The 12,713-nt window shown below is 43.9% G+C and overlaps 1 protein-coding gene across 2 annotated transcripts in view; it reads right to left on the bottom strand.

Annotated features, from left to right (window-relative positions):
* LOC142648710 (SURP and G-patch domain-containing protein 2-like) overlaps positions 1 to 7,442 on the bottom strand; it is an 89,314-nt gene extending 81,872 nt beyond the window's left edge. Inside the window, exon 1 of one of the 2 annotated variants that reach the window (XM_075825469.1) lies at positions 7,383 to 7,442. The gene's annotated coding sequence lies outside the window, so the exon portion shown is untranslated. The remainder of the gene's footprint in view (positions 1 to 7,382) is intronic. The other variant, XM_075825470.1, reaches the window with a different exon arrangement.
* Between the last annotated feature and the right edge of the window lie 5,271 nt (positions 7,443 to 12,713).

The following is a 12,713-nucleotide window of genomic DNA, read 5'->3' as shown; positions in this document are numbered from 1 at the left end:
AACCCCATAGAGAATGCGAATGGGAGCCGTTGCAATCTCAGACGCGTGCAATGTCTGTGTGTGAACGGCGCATGCGCAGTTCCAACACAGACCAGAACGATGCTCGTTCGTAGATCGAAATCCGGCGCCATTTTCATGTGGAACGGAAGCCGCTGCCAAACAGTAAGATAACAACTTCCGGCTGCAGCTTACGGCCGGCCATATGTTCAACTAAGCAAAGGCGCAAGGAAGAGGAGCGGAGGCAGAAGCAGGTAATTTATGTTAGTGTATGATGTGTAGAACCTCCTACTACTGTGCAGTCGCTCAGAAAATAGCAGCACACAGTGTAGGAGGTTTGAAGATTCAAACCCTTCCTTCTCCTGGCACTAGCGAGAAGAAGGGAGGGGGGATTGTGTGAGGACACTAGAGAGTGTGTCCACCCCAAATTTGCAGCATAAATCAATGCGGTTGCTTTACCACAGTGACCATGCTGCAATTTTGGGAACTGCTCCCTCTAGTGGCCAGCACATGGAAAGGTTATAAATTAGAATCTAATTTATAATATTTCCGGACGTGTGAAAAAATGAACACAATGTGTAATTACTTATATATTAATTGTGTAACTGAAAAAAAAAAAATTCTAGCGACACATTCCCTTTAAGATTACTAGGCTGTCATTTCCTCCTCTGTTCTCCTTCAACCATATGCCACACATCACTTCTCTGTCTCCTCCCAACCCGGCTCTCTCTATACAATGAGAAATGATCCCACACTCCATTGCAACTGATCGCAAGGGTTAGAGAAGTCGGACTCACAGAAATGAGTTGATCGAGGAGGTGGCTTCATTCTAGAAAGGGGTCGTCCCTCCAGGACCAGACAATTTTTTTAATTTTTTCCTCCCTGCCTTCCAAGGGCCATAACCATTATTTTTCTGTCTACATAGATGCATGAGGACTTGTTTTTTTGCAGGACAAGTTGAAGTTTTTAATATACTGTATATTGTATATATAATGTACTGTGAAACAAACTACATTTGTGGGGTAAAATGGGGGGGGGGGGGAGGGGTGGATAAGCAATCCCCCTTGTTTTTGGGTTTTGGTTTTACACCGTTATCCCTTCAGTAAAAATGACATTTTGACTTTATTCTATGGGTCAATATGATTACAGCAATACCAAATTTATAGATTTTTTTAGGTTTTATAAACTTCTACAAAATAAAAATATGTTTAGAAAAAATAATAATTTGTTTTCGGTCACCATATTCTGAGACCCATACCTTTTTTCATTTTTCCAGCGATAGAGCGGTGTAGGGGCTTGTTTCTTCTAGGCAACCTTTTTATCGCCACCATTTTGGGGTACACATGACTATTGCTTTTTACGAACGTGGCGATACCAATTATGTTTTTTACATTACTTTAAGGGTGGAAAAAAATGGAAAAGGTTTTTTTTTTTTTGTAGATCCACCGCTACATTGAACATGTAGTATTATATGCTGGCCATTCAAATGAATGGCCTACCTGTCTTTGTTCACATATCTCTGGCTAATAGAACAAGCACCCTTATGGCAGAGCGCCTCTGTGGAATTCATATGGCCAGGGGGCCGCAATAACGCCTCTACAGGTATTATTCATGCCTGTAAAGGCTCCTGAATGCTTTCAAATCCGTCTCATGCATATTCTTAAGCATTAGACTAAATTCACTTAAAAGAGAACCTTTCACTTGCCCATACATGTGCAGCATATAATGGGGAGGGCTGAACAAACCCCGGGGCACTTTACATTTTTTTTTCTATCTTCCGCCGTTATTTAGATATCGGTGCCTTTATATTTGGCGCCAGATATTTGAAATAACCCCCTGAACGGTCAATGGGGCGTGTAACTTCGTTGTGACACTGTCCAATCAGCTACACACAGTGCCACAGCAAGAGCTGGAGAGGAGAGCGTGTGCGCATGCACAGCTCAGAGCTGTGCATGCATGCGCACTCATGTACGTATGCTCTCACTATTCAGCTCTCGGCAGACAAGCTGAACAGGACTGATCTCTCATGAGAGATCACACAGTCTTGTCCTTGTCTGCCGAGAGCTGAAGAGTGAGATCGTGCGCTCCTGCATGCATGCAAGCGCGCGCACAGCTCCGATGCCGCTGCCAAAGATACTGTCGCCGCCATGGAACAGAAGAAAAATTCACATTCTTATTCTCCTCTTCTGTTCCGTGGTGGCGGCGGAGCGGTGCACAAGCACACGCTCTCCTCCCCTCAGCTCTTGCTGTGACACTTTCCGTAGCGGATTGGAGTGTGTCACATCGATGTTACACGCCCCCTTGCCAATGACACACCCTATTGAGAGTTCTGGGGGGTTATTTAAATGTCGAGCAACAAACAATGGCACCGATATCTAAATAACCGAGAAAGATGGGAAATTTGTTTTATAGTGAGACAGGGTTTGTGCAGCACTGCCTATTACATGCTGCATATGTTTGGGCAGATGAAAGGTTCTCTTAAAGGGCATGTTCATGGCGCTAAAAAAAACAAAAAACGATGTGTAAACGTATCAAATACGCTAGTTTTTTGTAAAGTGCTGTTTAAAATACAAGCAGGTTCACGTTTTCTGCGCGCGGTTTGAGTGTTTAACCACTTAATGACCAGCCTATTTTAAACCTTAATGACCAAGCCATTTTTTACGTTTTTCCATCGTCGCATTCCAAGAGCTATAACCTTTCTATTTTTGCGTCGACATAGCTGTATAAGGTCTTGTTTTTTGCGGGACAAGTTGTATTTTTTAATAGCACCATTTTGGGGGACATTATTTATTGATTAACTTTGAAACTTTTTTTTGGGGGGGGGGGGAATAGAAAAAAAAACCTGAAATTTCGCCACCCTTTTTCGCATCTTAAATCAACGCCGTTTACCGTGTGATATAAATAACACAATAACTTCATTCAGCGGGTTGTTACGATTGCAAGGATACAAAATTTGTAAAACGCTTTTTTTTCAAAATTATTTGTTTTTGTGTCTCCATATTTGAAGAGCCGTAACGTTTTTATTTTTTTGCCGACGCAGTTGTAGGAGGGCTTTCTTTTTGCGGGAAGACTTGTAGGTTTTCATTGGTACCATTTTGGAGTAGATGCGACTTTTTGATCACATTTTTTTAAAGTCAGGATTCACTGAAAACAGCCATTTTTCCATACTTTTTTATGGCGTTCACCGTGCAGGTTAAATAATGTAATAGATTTATAGTCGGGGTCGTTACGGACGCGGCGATACCAAATATGTGTAACTTTTTTTACTTTATTTTGGGTTTTTTAATAGTAAAGCATTTTGTAAGGGGAAAAGGTGGGTTTTTCATTTTTTTTCACATTTTTTTTAAAATTAACTATTAAACTTTTTTTTAACTTTTTTACTAGTCCCATTAGGGGACTTTAATATGCAATTCTCTGATCGCTATTATAATACACTGCAATACTTTTGTATTGCAGTGTATTATGCCTGTCCTCCGGCATGATCTAGCAGGCGTTCTCCTGGGGGCCTTCATTAGGCCCCCGGCTGCCATTGGAGACACAGACACTCGGCGATCGTATCGCCGGGTGTCGGTGGGAGAGAGAGGGAGCTTCCTCCCTCTCTCCAAAACCACTCAGATGCGGTGCACACTATTGTGCACCGCATCTGAGGGGTTAAACGGGTGAGATCGATACTTATATCGATCTCACCCGGCAGAGCAGGGACGCCCCCAGCCCTCAGCTACCTCTAGCAGCTGAGAGCAGGGAGATTTGACAGCTCCCTGCTCTGTTTACTTTATCCTGATGCAGTGCCGTAAAAAGGCATATGCATCAGAATAAAGCCCGTTAGTGGCCGCCGTTAAAAGGCGTATTGGCGGTCACTAACGAGTTAAGGGTAAATAGGACTCACGTTGACTATATGAACATTTGGCCCGTCTTTCGCACGCTTTATGCGCCAAAGAATTTAAATGACGCTTTTCTATTAAGCAATGTGTAATTTAAATACGCTCACGTAAAAAAGCTTGTTGCATCTACCAATGGCACGCTTTCCCATTGAAGTCAAAGGGAGGCTTAATCAAGCATTTAACACGTATGTCAAATACACTGTGTGAACAGGGCTTAAAGAGGCTCTGTCACCAGATTTTGCAACCCCTATCTGCTATTGCAGCAGATCGGCGCTGCAATGTAGATTACAGTAACGTTTTTATTTTTTTTAAAACAAGCATTTTTGGCCAAGTTATGACCATTTTTGTATTTATGCAAATGAGGCTTGCAAAAGTCCAAGTGGGCGTGTTTAAAGTAAAAGTCCAAGTGGGCGTGTATTGTGTGCGTACATCGGGGCGTTTTTACTTCTTTTACTAGCTGGGCGTTCTGACGAGAAGTATCATCCACTTCTCTTCACAACGCCCAGCTTCTGGCAGTGCAGACACAGCGTGTTCTCGAGAGATCACGCTGTGACGTCACTCACTTCCTGCCCCAGGTCCTGCATCGTGTCGGACGAGCGAGGACACATCGGCACCAGAGGCTACAGTTGATTCTGCAGCAGCATCAGCGTTTGCAGGTAAGTAGCTACATCGACTTACCTGCAAACGCTGATGCTGCTGCAGAATCAACTGTAGCCTCTGGTGCCGACACGATGCAGGACCTGGGGCAGGAAGTGAGTGACGTCACAGCGTGATCTCTCGAACACGCTGTGTGTCTGCACTGCCAGAAGCTGGGCGTTGTGAAGAGAAGTGGATGATACTTCTCATGAGAACGCCCAGCTAGTAAAAGTAGTAAAAACGCCCCGATGTAACACACATAATACACGCCCACTTGGACTTTTGCAAGCCTCATTTGCATAAATACAAAAATGGTCATAACTTGGCCAAAAATGCTCGTTTTTTAAAAAATAAAAACGTTACTGTAATCTACATTGCAGCGCCGATCTGCTGCAATAAGAGATAGGGGTTGCAAAATCTGGTGACAGAGCCTCTTTAAAGCTGGAGGATGGCACTGGCGGCACAATAGGAGGTAATATGAGGTTCTCAATCTTTTTTTATGTACTGCTTTAAGTTCTCGTACTGTCCCGACAGCTCCTGTGGCTATTATGGAGTAGCTGTGCCTGCAATTTGCGTCGGCAAAAAAAACGCACGTATTTCATTTGTATGAATGTCCATGTTGCGCTCATGTGTCAGTTTCTTACGTCCGTATATCATTCGTTTTTCTCCTCTGCAAGAACTTCTTGGTTTCACTTTTCTTTTTTCTTCTGCATCGTTTAGCAGCGGTTCCGTAAGAAACAGACAGCACACAAAAATCGACAGCACGCGGACGATATACATCACGAAGCCATAGACTTCAACAGACTAGTAAGGCCCGCAAGAACGGACCAGAATAGGTTGTGAGTTCCTCGCAATGGACACACTCAATTAAATAATAAAAATAAAAAAAAAGGACGTGTGAACAGCCTTATTGACTATTATGGGTCTGCGTGGTCCGTTGTTAAATTGGACAGCACATGAACAAGACATACGGTCATGTAAATAAGGCCTTAGAGCCGCGAGATCTCACAACCTTACACTATATGCCTCTGGGATCTTCTTACCAGGAAGTTTTGGTCACTTTTTGGGGGCCAATGATTTTTATTTTTTTTTATTTAAAAAAATAATAATAAGAAACTGCTGTTCATGCAATCCTGATATGTCAAAAACTAAGTTCAATGAGGTAATATAAATATGAACATGTATAATCGCAATATATACTGATCATTCACAGAACATGTAGATTACTTTATTAAACCCCATCCTTTTACATAAACGCTGCATAATAAATGGCACGGTTATGGACTTATTTCCCCTATAGAAGCTGATGGCATTTGGCTTGATCTCTATGCATTTCTAATGTAAACCGGTGGAAGTACAATTATACTTTGCATAGATTCACTTATATACCACCACTTGCCGTTTCTGTAGTGGAAAAATAAATGATCCATATGCCCTTTAGACAATAAGAGTATTTCTGCAGACTAGCCCCTATAGATACTAGCATACCTATAAGGGTTAAAGGACGGGTGTCGCGAAAAAAAATTTTTTAATCTCAATTTGCTTTTAGTGTTTTATTAAAAAATGTTTTATTTATTTGTGTTTTACTTTCTATTTTTGAACTTTTTCTTCTCTATGGGGCTGCCATTTTTTTTTCCATCTCTGTATGTGTCGATTAACGACACATACAGACATGGAATATGGCACATACAGCCCCATAGTGAATGCGAACGGGAGCCGTTCTATTCACTATGCTGTACGGCGTCTGCTCCCACACAGTCCAAATGGAAGGTCTTCGGCCGAGCGACATCCGGCGCCATTTTCTTGTGGACCGGAAGCCGCGGCCGGACAGTAAGATTACTACTTCCGGTCGCGGCTTCCGGATTGTGTTCTAATGCAAGCACTTGGAGCGGAGGGAGCAGACGGAGCGGCGGTGGCTGGAGCAGGTAAGTTATGTCTGTGTTTGTTCGTGTTTTACTGTGTGTTTACTACTGTATGTTAACCTACTACACTGTGTTTTAGCTCAAAAAATGGCGACACACAGTGTAGGAGGTTTGACCGTTCAATCCCCTAGTTTCTCCCGGCACTAGCCAGGATAAAGGAGGGGGGATTCTGAGAGCTCACTAGAGCGAGTGAGTCTTCTCAAATTTTGCAGCATAAAGCAATGTGGTTGCTTTACCACATGCCAATGCTGCAATTTTGGGAATTGCTCCATCTAGTGACCAGCACTGGGAAATGTTATAAATTAGAATCTAATTTATAATATTTCCTGACTAGTGTAAAAATTAGAACAATGTTTAATCATTTCTACACTGTTTAACTAAAAAAAATAAAAAAAATTCTAGTGACACATTCCCTTTAATCTGTGCAATAATTAACCCCTCCCCTTATAAACTACAGCTCTGGGGAGAAGAGAGGCTAAAGTTGCACTTTAAATGGGCTTTCAAATCACAGAAAGTGATAGCATATTGCTAGGATATGCCATTACCTTCTAATCAGAGGCAGTCCGACTACCAGAACCCCCAACGATCCTGAGAAGGAAGGATCTTAGCACCGCGATCACTTCAAGGTTTTCCGCTTCACAGATGGGCCACACGGAACTGCAACAACTGCCGAGGTGCCACAGAGCTATACCGGCCCCTTCATTCCCAGGATCGTGGGATATGACAAACTAAACAACAATAACTATAAAAACCAGTGTGAGGCGATACAATAAACAGCAGCCAGATCCTGTAGCACACTGGTGTCTATACATAACGCACGTAAATATGATATTTATATCGCTAGAACTCCCGCCAACTAAACACTAGGCAGGCAGCAAATCTACAGTCGCTAACAGAACAATAAAATCCAATACAATAGTAAAAAGACCTTCAACCCAAGCGTTACCTACTAGCTCGTCCCGATTGAATCCGCAACGCCACTTCCTCCCAGCCAGTCGCACGTATCACTTGCGCTGACGTGATGACGCAGCACGCTGACTAGTGAAATCCATATTAACTAAGGGCAGGATTTTCAAAACAGTAAAAATGTTCCTAATTTTTTTAATTTATTTTTTAAACGACTTTGTGCACTAACCTCATTACTCGGCGTCTCAGATAAAGTTAAATAAATATATTTTGAGTCGTAGAACGTTTTTGCTCTTTTGTCACACGGATCGTTAACGTCACTTCCGGCCATGGGTGCTGGGGATTAAAGGAGGAGATTTTTTTTTTTTTTTTATTATCGTAGAGTGTGATAGCGTTTCTGGTAATTGTATAATAAAGCGCTGCTGCTGCACTTGTAGATCTATGGATAATATGGTTGAGCCTAGAATGTATGGGCTCTGAAGAGTTTCCCCCTGCAGCCCATACATTGTATCCTGTTCAGTACTGAAGTGCCTACAATGTATGGGCTCTGATGAGTTTCTCCCTGCAGCCCATACATTGTATCCTGTTCAGTACTGAAGTGCCTAGAATGTATGGGCTCTGATGAGTTTCCCCCTGCAGCCCATACATTGTATTCTGTTCAGTACTGAAGTGCCTAGAACGTATGGGCTCTGATGAGTTTCCCCCTGCAGCCCATACATTGTATCCTGTTCAGTACTGAGCCTAGAATGTATGGGCTCTGATGAGTTTCCCACTGCAGCCCATACATTGTATCCTGTTCAGTACTGAAGTGCCTAGAATGTATGGGCTCTGATGAGTTTCCCCCTGCAGCCCATACATTGTATCCTGTTCAGTACTGAAGTGTCTAGAATGTATGGGCTCTGATGAGTTTCTCCCTGCAGCCCATACATTGTATCCTGTTCAGTACTGAAGTGTCTAGAATGTATGGGCTCTGATGAGTTTCCCCCTGCAACCCATACATTGTATCCTGTTCAGTACTGAAGTGTCTAGAATGTATGGGCTCCGATGAGTTTCCCCCTGCAGCCCATACATTGTATCCTGTTCAGTACTGAAGTGTCTAGAATGTATGGGCTCCGATGAGTTTCTCCCTGCAGCCCATACATTGTATCCTGTTCAGTTCTGAAGTGCCTAGAATGTATGGGCTCCGATGAGTTTCCCCCTGCAGTCCATACATTGTATCTTGTTCAGTACTGAAGTGCCTAGAATGTATGGGCTCCGATGAGTTTCCCCCTGCGGCCCATACATTGTATCCTGTTCAGTACTGAGCCTAGAATGTATGGGCTCTGATGAGTTTCCCCCTGCAGCCCATACATTGTATCCTGTTCAGTACTGACGTGTCTAGAATGTATGGGCTCTGATGAGTTTCCCCCTGCAGCCCATACATTGTATCCTGTTCAGTACTGAAGTGTCTAGAATGTATGGGCTCTGATGAGTTTCCCCCTGCAACCCATACATTGTATCCTGTTCAGTACTGAAGTGTCTAGAATGTATGGGCTCCGATGAGTTTCTCCCTGCAGCCCATACATTGTATCCTGTTCAGTACTGAAGTGTCTAGAATGTATGGGCTCTGATGAGTTTCCCCCTGCATCCAATACATTGTATCCTGTTCAGTACTGAAGTGCCTAGAATGTATGGGCTCTGATGAGTTTCCCCCTGCAGCCCATACATTGTATCCTGTTCAGTACTGAAGTGCCTAGAATGTATGGGTTCTGATGAGTTTCCCCCTGCAGCCCATACATTGTATCCTGTTCAGTACTGAAGTGCCTAGAATGTATGGGCTCTGATGAGTTTCCCCCTGCAGCCCATACATTGTATCCTGTTCAGTTCTGAAGTGCCTAGAATGTATGGGCTCCGATGAGTTTCCCCCTGCAGCCCATACATTGTATCTTGTTCAGTACTGAAGTGCCTAGAATGTATGGGCTCCGATGAGTTTCCCCCTGCAGCCCATACATTGTATCCTGTTCAGTACTGAGCCTAGAATGTATGGGCTCTGATGAGTTTCCCCCTGCAGCCCATACATTGTATCCTGTTCAGTACTGACGTGTCTAGAATGTATGGGCTCTGATGAGTTTCCCCCTGCAGCCCATACATTGTATCCTGTTCAGTACTGAAGTGCCTAGAATGTATGGGCTCTGATGAGTTTCTCCCTGCAGCCCATACATTGTATCTTGTTCAGTACTGAAGTGCCTAGAATGTATGGCCTCTGCTGAGTTTCTCCCTGCAGCCCATACATTGTATCCTGTTCAGTACTGAAGTGTCTAGAATGTATGGGCTCTGATGAGTTTCCCCCTGCATCCCATACATTATATCCTGTTCAGTACTGAAGTGCCTAGAATGTATGGGCTCTGATGAGTTTCCCCCTGCAGCCCATACATTGTATTCTGTTCAGTACTGAAGTGCCTAGAATGTATAGGCTCTGATGAGTTTCTCCCTGCAGCCCATACATTGTATTCTGTTCAGTACTGAAGTGCCTAGAATGTATGAGCTCTGATGGGTTTCCCCCTGCAGCCCATACATTGTATCCTGTTCAGTACTGAAGTACCTAGAATGTTTGGGCTCAGATGAGTTTCTCCCTGCATCCCATACATTGTATCCTGTTCAGTACTGAGCCTATAAGGTATGGGCTCTGATGGGTTTCTCCATGCAGCCCATAAATTGTATCATGTTCAGTACTGAAGTGTCTAGAATGTATGGGCTCTGATGAGTTTCCCCCTGCAGCCCATACATTGTATCCTGTTCAGTACTGAAGTACCTAGAATGTATGGGCTTTGATGAGTTTCTCCCTGCAGCCCATACATTGTATCCTGTTCAGTACTGAAGTGTCTAGAATGTATGGGCTCTGATGAGTTTCTCCCTGCAGCCCATACATTGTATCCTGTTCAGTACTGAAGTGCCTAGAATGTATGGGCTCTGATGAGTTTCTCCCTGCAGCCCATACATTGTATCCTGTTCAGTACTGAAGTGCCTACAATGTATGGGCTCTGATGAGTTTCTCCCTGCAGCCCATACATTGTATCCTGTTCAGTACTGAAGTACCTAGAATGTATGGGCTCTGATGAGTTTCTCACTGCAGCCCATACATTGTATCCTGTTCAGTACTGAGCCTATAAGGTATGCGCTCTGATGAGTTTCTCCCTGCAGCCCATACATTGTATCATGTTCAGTACTGAAGTGTCTAGAATGTATGGGCTCTGATGAGTTTCTCCCTGCAGCCCATACATTGTATCCTGTTCAGTACTGAAGTGCCTAGAATGTATGGGCTCTGATGGGTTTCCCCCTGCAGCCCATACATTGTATCCTGTTCAGTACTAATGTACCTAGAATGTATGGGCTCTGATGAGTTTCCCCCTGCATCCCATACATTGTATCCTGTTCAGTACTGAGCCTAGAATGTATGGGCTCTGATGAGTTTCCCCCTGCAGCCCATACATTGTATCCTGTTCAGTACTGAAGTGTCTAGAATGTATGGGCTCTGATGAGTTTCTCCCTGCAGCCCATACATTGTATTCTGTTCAGTACTGAAGTGCCTAGAATGTATGGGTTCTGATGAGTTTCCCCCTGCAGCCCATACATTGTATCCTGTTCAGTACTGAAGTGCCTAGAATGTATGGGCTCTGATGAGTTTCCCCCTGCAGCCCATACATTGTATCCTGTTCAGTTCTGAAGTGCCTAGAATGTATGGGCTCCGATGAGTTTCCCCCTGCAGCCCATACATTGTATCTTGTTCAGTACTGAAGTGCCTAGAATGTATGGGCTCCGATGAGTTTCCCCCTGCAGCCCATACATTGTATCCTGTTCAGTACTGAGCCTAGAATGTATGGGCTCTGATGAGTTTCCCCCTGCAGCCCATACATTGTATCCTGTTCAGTACTGACGTGTCTAGAATGTATGGGCTCTGATGAGTTTCCCCCTGCAGCCCATACATTGTATCCTGTTCAGTACTGAAGTGCCTAGAATGTATGGGCTCTGATGAGTTTCTCCCTGCAGCCCATACATTGTATCTTGTTCAGTACTGAAGTGCCTAGAATGTATGGGCTCTGATGAGTTTCCCCCTGCAGCCCATACATTGTATTCTGTTCAGTACTGAAGTGCCTAGAATGTATAGGCTCTGATGAGTTTCTCCCTGCAGCCCATACATTGTATTCTGTTCAGTACTGAAGTGCCTAGAATGTATGAGCTCTGATGGGTTTCCCCCTGCAGCCCATACATTGTATCCTGTTCAGTACTGAAGTACCTAGAATGTTTGGGCTCAGATGAGTTTCTCCCTGCATCCCATACATTGTATCCTGTTCAGTACTGAGCCTATAAGGTATGGGCTCTGATGGGTTTCTCCATGCAGCCCATAAATTGTATCATGTTCAGTACTGAAGTGTCTAGAATGTATGGGCTCTGATGAGTTTCCCCCTGCAGCCCATACATTGTATCCTGTTCAGTACTGAAGTACCTAGAATGTATGGGCTCTGATGAGTTTCTCCCTGCAGCCCATACATTGTATCCTGTTCAGTACTGAAGTGTCTAGAATGTATGGGCTCTGATGAGTTTCTCCCTGCAGCCCATACATTGTATCCTGTTCAGTACTGAAGTGCCTAGAATGTATGGGCTCTGATGAGTTTCTCCCTGCAGCCCATACATTGTATCCTGTTCAGTACTGAAGTGCCTACAATGTATGGGCTCTGATGAGTTTCTCCCTGCAGCCCATACATTGTATCCTGTTCAGTACTGAAGTACCTAGAATGTATGGGCTCTGATGAGTTTCTCACTGCAGCCCATACATTGTATCCTGTTCAGTACTGAGCCTATAAGGTATGCGCTCTGATGAGTTTCTCCCTGCAGCCCATACATTGTATCATGTTCAGTACTGAAGTGTCTAGAATGTATGGGCTCTGATGAGTTTCTCCCTGCAGCCCATACATTGTATCCTGTTCAGTACTGAAGTGCCTAGAATGTATGGGCTCTGATGGGTTTCCCCCTGCAGCCCATACATTGTATCCTGTTCAGTACTAATGTACCTAGAATGTATGGGCTCTGATGAGTTTCCCCCTGCATCCCATACATTGTATCCTGTTCAGTACTGAGCCTAGAATGTATGGGCTCTGATGAGTTTCCCCCTGCAGCCCATACATTGTATCCTGTTCAGTACTGAAGTGTCTAGAATGTATGGGCTCTGATGAGTTTCTCCCTGCAGCCCATACATTGTATTCTGTTCAGTACTGAAGTGCCTAGAATGTATGGGCTCTGATGAGTTTCTCCCTGCAGCTCATACATTGTATCTTGTTCAGTACTGAAGTGCCTAGAATGTATGGCCTCTGATGAGTTTCTCCCTGCAGCCCAT

Source organism: Rhinoderma darwinii, chromosome 1 (genome assembly GCF_050947455.1).
Source record: "Rhinoderma darwinii isolate aRhiDar2 chromosome 1, aRhiDar2.hap1, whole genome shotgun sequence".
In the NCBI taxonomy this organism is placed as follows: domain Eukaryota; kingdom Metazoa; phylum Chordata; class Amphibia; order Anura; family Rhinodermatidae; genus Rhinoderma; species Rhinoderma darwinii.
This window is presented reverse-complemented; position numbering and strand designations above follow the sequence as displayed.